Below are 11465 nucleotides of genomic sequence, written 5' to 3' on the forward strand. Positions count from 1 at the left end.
AGTTTAGCACTGTGTGACCTAGTCTGACCTCTGACCTCCTTTCTCCCTCTAACCCTCCCTAAGAATATTAATAACTAATAATAATAATAATAATAATAATAATAATAATAATAATAATAATAATAATAATAATAATAATAATAATAATAATAATAATAATAATAATAATAATAATAATAATAATAATAATAATAATAAATGAATTTATTAATCGATAAAAAAAAAATCTGGTTTTGTCTAATTCTAGAAACCCCATTTCCCCCCTCTCCTCTATGACGCTGAAAGGTATCATTGTGCTCAAAACATTCCTCAGAACGTTGCTCAAAACGTTTCTCGGAACGTTTCCCGGAACGTTGCAGAAAACGTTCCTCGGTCAGACAGCCTCGAGTTCCGAATATTCTTCATATGACCCCAACTATCCACCCAGAACTACCAGAACTACCTTTCCCTTCCCTTCCTCACTTTCCCTTTCCCTTTCCTCAGTTACCAGATTTACCTTTTCCTTACCCCTCCTTTCCTTCTCTTCCCTTTATCTCCTTCCTTCCTTCTTCTTCTCGGTCTCCGTCTCTTCCTATTTCCTCATTCTCCTCCTCCCCAATTTACTCTCTCCGCCTCTACTTTTTTTTTTCATTCCTCTCACCTTCTCCTCCTTTTCTTTCCTATCTCCTCTTTATCCACCTCCCTTATTCCCCTTTCTTCTTCCTTTCTCGTCTTTTTATCTTCCGTTTTCTTCCTCCTCTTCCTGTACCTTCCTCCCATTTTCTTCCTTCTCTTCATCTCTTTTATCATGTCTCTGTGTGTACATGTGTATATATGTATGTACATGTCTCTGTGTGTACATGTGTATATATGTATGTACATGTTCATGGGCGTATATGCATGTACGTGCATCCACATAGGTGTGTGTGTGTGTACATGTATGTACGTATGTGTACGGTTATGTACTTGCATCCACGTGTGTGTACATGTACGTGTGTGCACATTTGTATACATGTGTGTGTATGTGTATAGAAGCCTCACTCTAGGTAACAAGACATAATAAAACTAACCCCGGTTTTTCTCCTCTTCCTCTTCTTCTTCCTCTTCTTCTTCCTCTTCTTCTTCCTCTTCCTCTTCCTCTTCCTCCTCCTCCTCTTTCTCCTCTTTCTCCTCCTCTTCCGCCTCCTCTTTCTCCTCCTCCTCTTCCTCATCCTCTCCCGCTTTCTTCTCATCTTCCTCTGTCTCCTCTTCTTCTCTCCCTCCTACCTCTCCTCTTATTCTTCGTGTTCCTCTTCCTCTTCCTCCTTCTCTTCCCCTTCCTTCCCTATGTCTCCCTTTCTTCTCCTCTTACTCCTCCTGTTCCTTTTCCTCTTCCTCTTTCTCCTTTTCTTCCCCTTCCTCCTCTTTGCCTCCCTCTCTTACTCCTGTTCCTCTCCCTCTTCCTCTTTCTCCTCCTCTTTCCCTTCCTCCTCTTTGTCTCCCTTTCTTCTCCTCTCACTCTTCCTGTTCCTTTTCCTCTTCCCCTTTCTCCTTGTCTTCCCCTTTCTCCTCTTTTTTTTTTTTTTTTTTTTATTTATTTTTTTTTTTTTTGAGTAGCTCGTTGAGGAGATTCGTTGTTGGTCTCAAGCACACTTCTTCAGTGCACTGCCTGAGGCTTCTGTTTTCCTTTAGCTTGCCTTTGTTTTCCTTCTTAATTTTTTTTACCTCCTTTTCTTCTTCTTCTTCTTCTTCTTCTTCTTCTTCTTCTTCTTCTTCTTCTTCTTCTTCTTCTTCTTCTTCTTCTTCTTCTTCTTCTTCTTCTTCTTCTTCTTCTTCTTCTTCTCCTCCTCCTCCTCCTCCTCCTCCTCCTCCTCCTCCTCCTCCTCCTCCTCCTCCTCCTCCTCCTCCTCCTCCTCCTCCTCCTCCTCCTCCTCCTCCTTGTTCTTCTTTCTGTTTAATCTCCTGTTCTAATTATCTTTTCTTTAATTAGTTGTCATTTCACCCTCCTCTCAAAAACAAAAAATGCTATTATCATTGTTTCTTTTATAGTTCCTGAGTTGTTTTGATTTCCACCTGGTTTTACGTCTCTGCCAATTATATTATTTTTTATTTTTCTCTTTTTTCAAAACAACTTTCCAACATCTTCATCATCTCAGCCTGTTGGATCTCCTTCACCCGAATAAGATTATCTGATGACAACCAAAGAAATAGATAAAGACATCTTGAGGATTTATGAATTAATCCATTTTATCTTTGATCCAAATATCTTTTATCCGGTTAATAATCTTTGAGCTTCCTTAGGTGAATTAAATTATTTAACGGCAGGGGGTTAGGGTGGGGGGATTGAGTAGAATTTTTAAACCGTTTTCTAAACTCCAAAGAGGCAGTTTCTGAACTCAATTCAGTTTCATTTTCTGGAATTCTGGAAACTTCGTTCCTTGTCTCCTTAATTTAATGAATTCAGTCTCTACTCTTGTTCCAAGTCCCGTTCCCAATTCCCAATCGTAGTGTCAATTGTGTTCCCGTTTCTGGTCCTACTTTGTTGTTTCCTCATTTCATGGAAATCTGGAAACTTCGTTCCTTGTCTCTTTAGTTTAATGGATCCAGACTACTCTTGTTTCCAGTCCCGTTCCCAATTCCCAATCGTAGTGTCAATTGGGTCCCCATTTCTGGTGCTATTTTGTTTCTTGTAACTGTATTCCTGTTTCTGAATCTACTGTTCCCAATTCCAGGCTGGTTCCAGTTTCCAGTTCCATTTGCCCTCGTTGTTCTTGGTTGTCTTCCTGTTCTTGTGTACATTTTTAATTCCTATTTCGATTTTTGTTTTTTGTTCAATTTCTTTATGCCACACTCGAATCCACTTTCGTTCTCACACTCTTGTCGTCACTCTCAGTCTCGCTCTCACTCTTAACCTCACTCTCACACTCACTCTCACTCTCACTCTCAGTCTCACTCTCACTCAGTCTAATTCTCAAACTCACACTCATATTCACAGTCACTCCCAATTTAATTCTTACACTCACACTCAAATTCAAACTCAATTTCACTCTCAGCCCAGCTCTCACACACTCTCACCTGCACTCTCACCCATACTCCCACTTCTGTTCACCCTTCCCACGCTTCCCCTCCCACCATCCCCCCTCTCTCACTCTTCCTCCCCCTCCCACCCACCCCACTCCTCAGGTCCCCCATCCCATTTCCACGTGTCCAATCATGGGCTGAATTACCAGCACTTCCGTCTCATCCTCTCCTAATCCTGCGGGTCCACTTGCTCCCCTCGTCTTCCACTTCCCTACACCTTCTTCCACCTCGTCTTCCACTTCCCTCCACCTTCTTCCACCTCGTCTTCCACTTCCCTCCTTCTTCTTCCACCTCGTCTTCCACTTCCCTCCACTTTCTTCCACCTCGTCTTCCACTTCCCTCCACCTTCTTCCACCTCGTCTTCCACCTCCCTCCACATTCTTCCACCTCGTCTTCCACTTCTTTTTCGTCTTTTATCTCTTTCTCCCACCTTCTTCATTCGCTTCCTCTCCCATCTCATTGTCTTCCACCTCCTCCTCTTCTTCCAGCACATCTTCCATCTCCTTCCACCTTCTTCCACCTCGTCTTCCACTTCCTTTCGTCTTTTATCTCCTACTTCTTACCTTCTTCCACTGTGTCACCTTTTCACATCTCCTCCCCTCTCTTCTTCCCCACGTACTCCTCCTCCTCCTCCTCCATCCTCCTCCTCCTCCTCACCCTCTCATATCTCCTCAGCTTCTTCTACTTCCTCATTTTCTCCCATAGCTTCTTCTATCTCCTCTTCTTCCACCTCCTCTCACCTCTTCCACCTCCTCACATTCTTCAACCTCCTCATCTTCTCCCATAGTTTCTTCTATCTCCTCTTCTTCCACCTCTTTTCCACGTTTTCCTCCTCCTTCCTTTCTCCCACCTCTTCCACCTCCTCACATTCTTCCACCTCCTCACCCTTCCACATCGCTTCTTCTTCTTCCAATTCTTCTCCTTTCATCTCTTCTTTTTGCTTTTCTTCGTCGGAATCCAATTCCTCTATCTATTTCTTTCTCTTCGTATTTCCTCTATCCATCATTCTGTTTTCTTCTTCTTCTTCTTTTTATTATTACTTTTGCTCTTCTCTGTAGCTCTCCACCTTCTTTCTTTTATATTTTATCACGAATTTTTTCTGTTTTTCATTTGCTTTCTATCTGTCATTTCTTCTTCTCTGTTTCATTGTATTCCTATCTTCGTCTCTCTCTCTCTCTCTCTCTCTCTCTCTCTCTCTCTCTCTCTCTCTCTCTCTCTCTCTCTCTCTCTCTCTCTCTCTCTCTCTCTCTCTCTCTCTCTCTCTCTCTCTCTCTCTCTCTCTCTCTCTCTCTCTCTCTCTCTCTCTCTTATGGACCAGTCACTCGACGTTCATGTTATGGTTGGAAAATAATCTAGATTCTGCTCAAATAGTAACTTTAACTTTACTTTCTAGTACCCTCATTTCCTCTCGACCATCTCTGTGGTTCCACTACATCTATGAGATATGGTTTCCAAGGATGGAAGGGCTAGTTATCACAAAGAATACTAATTACTTTCCTCCTCTCCTCCTTGTATCCTTATACTTTTCCTTCTTCCTTCTCTTCCTTTTCTCTTTCCTCCTTGTGTCTTTATACTCTTCTTCTTCCTTCTCTTACTTCTACCTTTCCTCCTTATATCCTTTTACTTTTCCTTCCTTCCTTCCTTCCTTCTCTTCCTTTGTTCTTTCCTCCGTGTGTCTTTATACGCTTCTTCTTCCTTCTCTTCCTTCTATCTTTCCTCCTTATATCCTTTTACTTTTCCTTCTTCCTTCTTTACCTTTTCCCTTTTCTTCTTGTGTCTTTATACTCTTCTTCCTTTTCTTCCTTCTATCTTTCCTCCTTAAATTTTTCCTTCTTCCTTCTCTTCCTTTTCCCTTTCCTCCTTTTGTCTTTATACTCTTCTTCTTCCTTCTCTTCCTTCTACCTTTTCTCCTTGTATATTTATACTTTTTCTTCTTCTTTCTCTTCCTTTTCCCCTTCCTCCTTGTGTCCTTATACTTTTCTTCTTCCTTCTGTTCCTTCTACCTTTTCTCCTTATATCTTTATACTCTTCTTTTTCTTTCTCTGCCTTCTACCTTTTCTCTTTATATCTTTATATTTTTCCTTCTTCCTTCTCTTCCTTTCCCCATTCCTACGTCTGTCTATATATTCTTCTTCCTTCTCTTTCATCTCCCTTTCCTCCTTGTATCTTTGTCCTTATTTCTTTATTCTCTTTCATCTCATTTTTCTCCTTCTGTTCGTCCTTTCCTTCTTTCTCGTTTTCTCTCATTCTTTTTCCTCCTCCTTCCTCCCCCTTCTTCTCTATTCCTCTTTCCCTCCTACCTCCTCTCTTTACTCCACTTCCTCCTCCTCCTTCCTCCTCCTTCCTCCTCCTCCTTCCTCCTTCCTCCCTCTCTTCCTTATTCCTACTCTCTTCTTTCTCTCCTCTCTTTACTCTATTTCCTCCTCCTCCTTCTCCCCTCTCTTCCCTATTCCTACTCTTTTCCTCCTTCCTTCTGTCTTCATTCCTCTTCCTCTTTTTCCCTCTCTCCTTCCTACACCATCTCCTCCACTTCCGTTTCTCGTTTCCTCACCCCGGCTCCCACTCCTCTTCCTCTTTTTACTTCTCTCCTTCCTCCACCACTTCCTCCACTTCTCTGCCTCATTTCCTCAGCCTGGCTTCCCCTTTTCCTCCTCCACTCCCGTCTGCTCCCGGTCCACGGCCCCAAAACCCCGTCCCCCCACCCCCTGCCCCCGTCCCCCTGCCCCCTGCCCCCGTCCCCCCGGCCCCCCAGGCCCCCAGCCCACCGGCCCCCAGCCCACCGGCCCCCTGCCCCCTGCCTCCTGCCCCCTGCCCCCAGCCCCCGGCCCCCTGCCCCCTGCCCCCGATCCCCTGCCCCCGGCCCCCGGACCCCCGAACCCCCGGACCCCGGACCCCGGACCCCCTGCCCCCGTCCCCCGTCCCCCGTCCCCCGGCCTCCGGCCCCCTGCCCCCTGCCCCCCGGACCCCCGGACCCCTGCCCCCGGACCCCGGCCTCTCCATCGTGCCATATTTCACATTGTAGGCACTCTAAAGCATGGCGTCATTCGTTATAGCAAGTCGGAGCTCTTGTTGTTGTTTATCACGATGAGGCTGACCGACTGGGTCGTTCAGATCCTTCCGTTCGGGGTGGCACTTTCCCATTCCGTTAAGGTCGCCGCCAGGCGATTTTATTCGGATTATTTGGCACTCCCTTGGGAGCGAAGAAACTGAAGACGCTTTTCGTGAATCCCTTCCGAAACCGAATTGCGTTTTTTTTCTTTTATTCTGGATATCGTCAGATTTTTTCATTCAATTACTATCACTAAACTCTGTCTCTTCATTTTATCATCAAAGACAGCAATCGTTCCTAAACCAGCCCATTCCTGACACTGACTTTAACTAATAAACATAACTGATATTGACAGAATTTAACTCTGAGTTGGCTAAATTGATCCGAGTTTGATTCCCCGCACAAGATGTTCATGTAATTACTCTTTTCCAAAGAAACCACGCCTTCTTCGCCCTGGAGACAGAGACAGAAAAAGAAAGAGAGAAAGGAAGAAATAATGAAAGAGGGGGGAGAGAGAGGGGGAAAGAGAAAGAATGAGTGAGAGAGAGAGAGAGAGAGAGAGAGAGAGAGAGAGAGAGAGAGAGAGAGAGAGAGAGAGAGAGAGAGAGAGAGAGAGAGAGAGAGAGAGAAAGAGAAATAGTGAGAGAGAGAGAGAGAGAGAGAGAGAGAGAGCGGGAGGGTGAAAGAAAAACAGAGAGAGAGAGAGAGAGAGAGATAGTGAAGGAGAGGGAAGAGAGTGAGAGAGTGAGTGAGAAATAGAGAGAAAGAAAAAAGAGATATAGTGAAGGAGAGGAAAGAGACTGAGAGAGAAAGAGAAAGAGAGTGAGAGAGAGAAGAAATAGAGTAGACAGATTGACTGCCTGATTGACAGAAATGCGGTCAAACATATTTTCCAGGTAACTCCTCCAAGTGTTGTTCTCACTAATATACGTTCACCCCCTAACCAACTGCCCCCGCATTTTCCGATGAAATATGAAAGGAACAATGAATTTTGAAAATGCCCGCATATGAAGAAGAAAAACGTATACTGAACGTCGCCTTTGTCTTAATTTGCGGTAATTCGTTATTGATCGCTCAGACACAAGCATATCAGTATTTCCAGTTTATTGTTCGTTATGTTATTAAGCTCAGCCAACCGCAACAGAATATTTCGTTCAATTCTTTACTTAACAAGACGTGATGGGAGGTCAAGTCATTCTTATTTATTCATAGAGTGTTGGATTTTTATTTCTTATTTATTGAGCAATTAAGCGTGGTGATGTTAAATGTAAGTGGAGAAATATCTATGTGATACCACATTCTTCCTACTCCTCCTCCTCCTCCTCCTCCTCCTCCTCCTCCTCCTCCTCCTCCTCCTCCTCCTCCTCCTCCTCCTCCTCCTTCTCCTCCTCCTCCTCCTCCTTCTCCTCCTCCTCCTCCTCCTCCTTCTCCTCCTCCTTCTCCTCCTCTTCCTCCTCTTCATCTTCCTCTTCTTCCTACTCCTCCTCTTCCTCCTCTTCCTCCTATTCATCTTCCTCTTCTTCCTACCCCTCCTCTTCCTCCTCCTCTTCCTCCTCCTCTTCCTCCTCCTCTTCCTCCTCCTCCTCCTTCTCCTCGTCCACCTTCTACTCCTCCTCCTCAATCTTTTCTTTCCTCTTCTTCTTCTACTTTTAGCCCTACACCAGTTTTCTTTTATCCTCCTACTCCTCCTCTTCCTCCTCCTCCTTCTCCTCTTACTCCTCCCCTTCCCCCATCGCCTTTTCGTTCTCCTTCTAATTCTTATCCTCCTCCTTCTTGTCCTCCTCCTCCTATTTTTCGTTCTCCTCCTCCTTCTACTTCTTGTCTTCCTTCTCCTCGCCCTCCTCACCCTCCTCGCCCTCCTCGCCCTCTTCCTTTTCTTCCTTCTCTTCCTCCTCCTGGTTGTCCTCCTCTTCCCCTTTTTGTTCTCCTCCTCCTCGTTCTCGTTCTTCTTCTCGCCCTCCCTTTCCCCTTCCTTCCCTTCCTCCTCCTGCTTATCCACTTCCTTCTCCTCTTCATTTTCGTCCTCTCTTCTTCCTCACCCTCTTCCTTATTTTCTTTTGTAACGTTATATATTAGAGGTTCAATGTACCAGTGTTTCATTTATTACTACTTCTGTAAAGCACACATTATCATAGCTTTCTCATTCACTCTTTTTTCTCCTCCCCCTCTCCTTCCCCCTCCCCCTCTCCTTCCCTCTCCCCCTCTCCCCCCTCCCCCTCTCCTTCCTTCCCCCCTCTCCTTCCCTCTCCCCCTCTCCCCCCTCCCCCTCTCCTTCCTTCCCCCCTCTCCCCCTCCCCCTCTCCTTCCCCCTCTCCTTCCCCTCACTCTCTCCTTCCCTTTCCCCCTCTTCTTCCCCCTCCCCCTGTCCTTCCCCCTTCCCCTTTCCTTCCGTCTCCCCCTTTCCTTCTACATCCCCCTCTATTTCTCCCCTCTAACTCCCCCTCCCCCTCTCCTTCCCCCTCACCCTCTCCTCCCCCCTCACCCTCTCCTTCTCCCTCTCCTTCTCCCTCCCTCTCTCCTCCCTCCCCCTCTCCTTCCCTCTCCCCCTCTTCTTCCCTATCCCCCTCTCCTTCCCCCTCCTCTCCTTCCCCTTCCTCCTATCCTTCCCCCTCACTTCTCCTTCTCCATCCTCCTCTCCTTTTCCCTTCCCGTCTCCTTCCATCCTCCCCTCTCCTTCCCCATTCCCTTCTCCTTCCCTCTACCCTTCTCTTTCCCCCCTTCCCCCTCTCCTTCCCCCTCCCCCTCTCCTTCCCCTTCCCCTCTCCTTTCCCCTCCCCTCTCCTTCCCCCTCCCCATCTCCTTCCTCCTCCCCTTCTCCTCCTTCCCTCTACCCCTCTTCTTCTTCCGCCTGCTCTTTCCTGCCATGTACTAATTTGTCTTGTTTTATTGCTTCTGTTGCAGGAATCTCGCAGAGCCGCTGGTAGGCGTAACCGCCGCCGCCGCCGCCACCAAAGCAGCCGCCAAAGCCACCGACAGAGAAGCCGCTGCAGCCCCCAGGGAGTTGCTCCAGCAGCCAACATTCTTCTTCGGATTTCGTTCACAGCCACCATGGACATCAACAGACATTCTTCTTCTTCTTCTTCTTCTTCTTCTTCTTCTTCCGCGTCATCGCTTCTTTCTCTTCGTTCTTCTTCTTCTTCTTCTTCCTCCAGTTCTACTTTTCTCATTTTTCCTTGTTTCATTTCTTCATCCTCTCTTTACTCTTACTTCCTCTTTATCTCTGTCTTTCTCCCTCTTTACTTCCCTTCTTCTCTCCTTATTTCTTTCTCTTCCTCCAGTTCTTCTTTTCTCTTTTTTCCTTCGTTTCATTTCCTCATTTTTTCTTTACTCTTACTTCCTCTTTATATGCTTCTATGCCTTTCTTCCTCTTTTCTTCCCCTCTTCTCTCCTCATTTCCTTTGCTTCCTTTCTCCATCTCCCCCTCTCTATATCTCCCTTTCTCTCCCTATTTCCCTCTCTCTTTCCTTATCTACATATTTGTCTTTCTCCTTTTTTTCCTCCTCCCTCCTTCTCTCCTTCATTCACTTGTCTCCTTTTCCCATCTCTCCCTCTCCTCCTCTCTCCCTGCCTCCTCTCTCTCTTCCTCTCTCCTTCTTCCCCCTTTATTCCCCCCTACGCTTCTTTTCCCTCCTTTTTTTTGTGCTTCTGTCTTACCCTCCTGTGATTTGTTAACATTTGATCTGAACGTAATCAATCCCTCTGTCCGCTATTGTCTGTGTGTCCGCAAAAAATCTGTGTTCATCAGTTCCTTCCACAACCTTGCCAAAGACATGATAAAGAAAAAAGTGAAAAAAGTTAGACCAGCCTGTAAGGAGAGACTTGAAAAAGCATGACGAATGAAAAAAAGTGTTATGTCATGAAAAAGGAGGTCGCAGAAAAGACCATATGAAAGTGTAAACACAGAAAAGGAGATGAAGAAAATATTAAAGTGTGAATGATGATAAGATAATGATATCTGGAAGTGATTCTCGAAAACTCGAAATTGGAACAAGAAGACATGTCAGATGATGGTGCCCATGTCCCATTACGGAGTTTTCTAGTGATCAAAACAAATACTGTGAATAAAGTGCAACGTAGGGTGATTTTGAACAACCGAATAGTAAGAAACGAAGACTGTGTTCCCCACTCTCACCATTCACTCAAATAGCGCCATTATAATTGTTCTCAGCATGTTTGTAACATGTTTGACACATGTTGTGGTATCATACACACTGAAAGAAATGATTACTATAGGTCTTGTAAGGAAGAAAGTGTGTAGCAGTGAGGACCAACAAACTTAGATCAGTACTTCAGTACTGATCAATAGCGATTCATAATCAACTGAGCCTATCACTGTATGAGTATACATGTAAATGTGCTTAAAATTTCCCTATAGAAAGCAATGAGGTAAAAGAAGAGGATCCCTCTTAAAAAAAAACAATGATAATAATAGTAATTTTCAAAATCACTGCAAACTTTTACAAACCAATAGTATATATGATATATAATTTTGTCTCCATCAGACGATTTTAGTCAACTGAGGAAGGGTTTCCGGTTAGATTAGTGTTACTGAAATAAAATATGAGATACTATGAAGATAATCACAAATGAATATACCCCCTTACACACCCCCATACCTGAAATAAATAGTCTGCAATTATTATGAAAAGAATGCGAACCATTTAGATTTTATTTACTATCCCAATGTTCATAGAACAATGAAACAGAAGAAATTATCGGTACGACTCTCTCACCCTGGTTCTGTTCTTGCACCTTTAGACCCTCGTTACCCAGAGAAATATATAAAGTGTGCCATAGTTTACAAGAATTAACGACCCATTTATGGAAATGGATCAACTAACGGAAAGACCTATTTTGGACTTTTGCAATACACTGGTCCTTCCCACGGATGAAAGGGGGTGATTGAAGAAGTCTACGGAAATGTTTTGTAATATTTCATTTCACCTGATTACCAATACCTTATTAACGTGTGAGTATATATATATATATATATATATATATATATATATATATATATATATATATATATATATATATATATATATATATATATTGAAGACAGAACTCACAAACAATATCTGCCAATGATCTTCCATAATATCAAAGAACTCGAATAAATTCGCCAGTTTCGTTCTTCAAAGTTTCTGTCACAGTTATTTGTTTCTTTTCATCTTGCTTTAGCCTGATAAGAGTGCAAGCATGAATGTGCTACCGTGATAATTCCTTTATGGTTTCCCTTCCTCAGTTTGCGGCCAATCTTCCCCTCCCCCTCCCACACAACGACCTTTGTTCCTTCATGATTTCGGTGGAATGAGAGCAAGAAGAAAAATAAAACAAATAAATGAGTATATAAATAAATATATAATCATATATATAT

The 11465-nt window shown here is 44.1% G+C and overlaps 1 protein-coding gene across 5 annotated transcripts in view; it reads left to right on the top strand.

The window, feature by feature from the left end:
• The window catches only part of LOC143036469 (uncharacterized), a 406722-nt gene extending 395740 nt beyond the window's left edge, over positions 1-10982 (top strand). For all 5 annotated transcript variants that reach the window (XM_076203857.1, XM_076203859.1, XM_076203860.1 and 2 more), the window contains one exon: positions 8990-10982. The gene's annotated coding sequence lies outside the window, so the exon portion shown is untranslated. The remainder of the gene's footprint in view (positions 1-8989) is intronic.
• The last annotated feature ends 483 nt before the right edge of the window (positions 10983-11465 follow it).

This window comes from Oratosquilla oratoria, chromosome 20 (genome assembly GCF_046742065.1).
Source record: "Oratosquilla oratoria isolate Oo_2021 chromosome 20, ASM4674206v1, whole genome shotgun sequence".
NCBI classification, from domain to species: Eukaryota; Metazoa; Arthropoda; class Malacostraca; order Stomatopoda; family Squillidae; genus Oratosquilla; species Oratosquilla oratoria.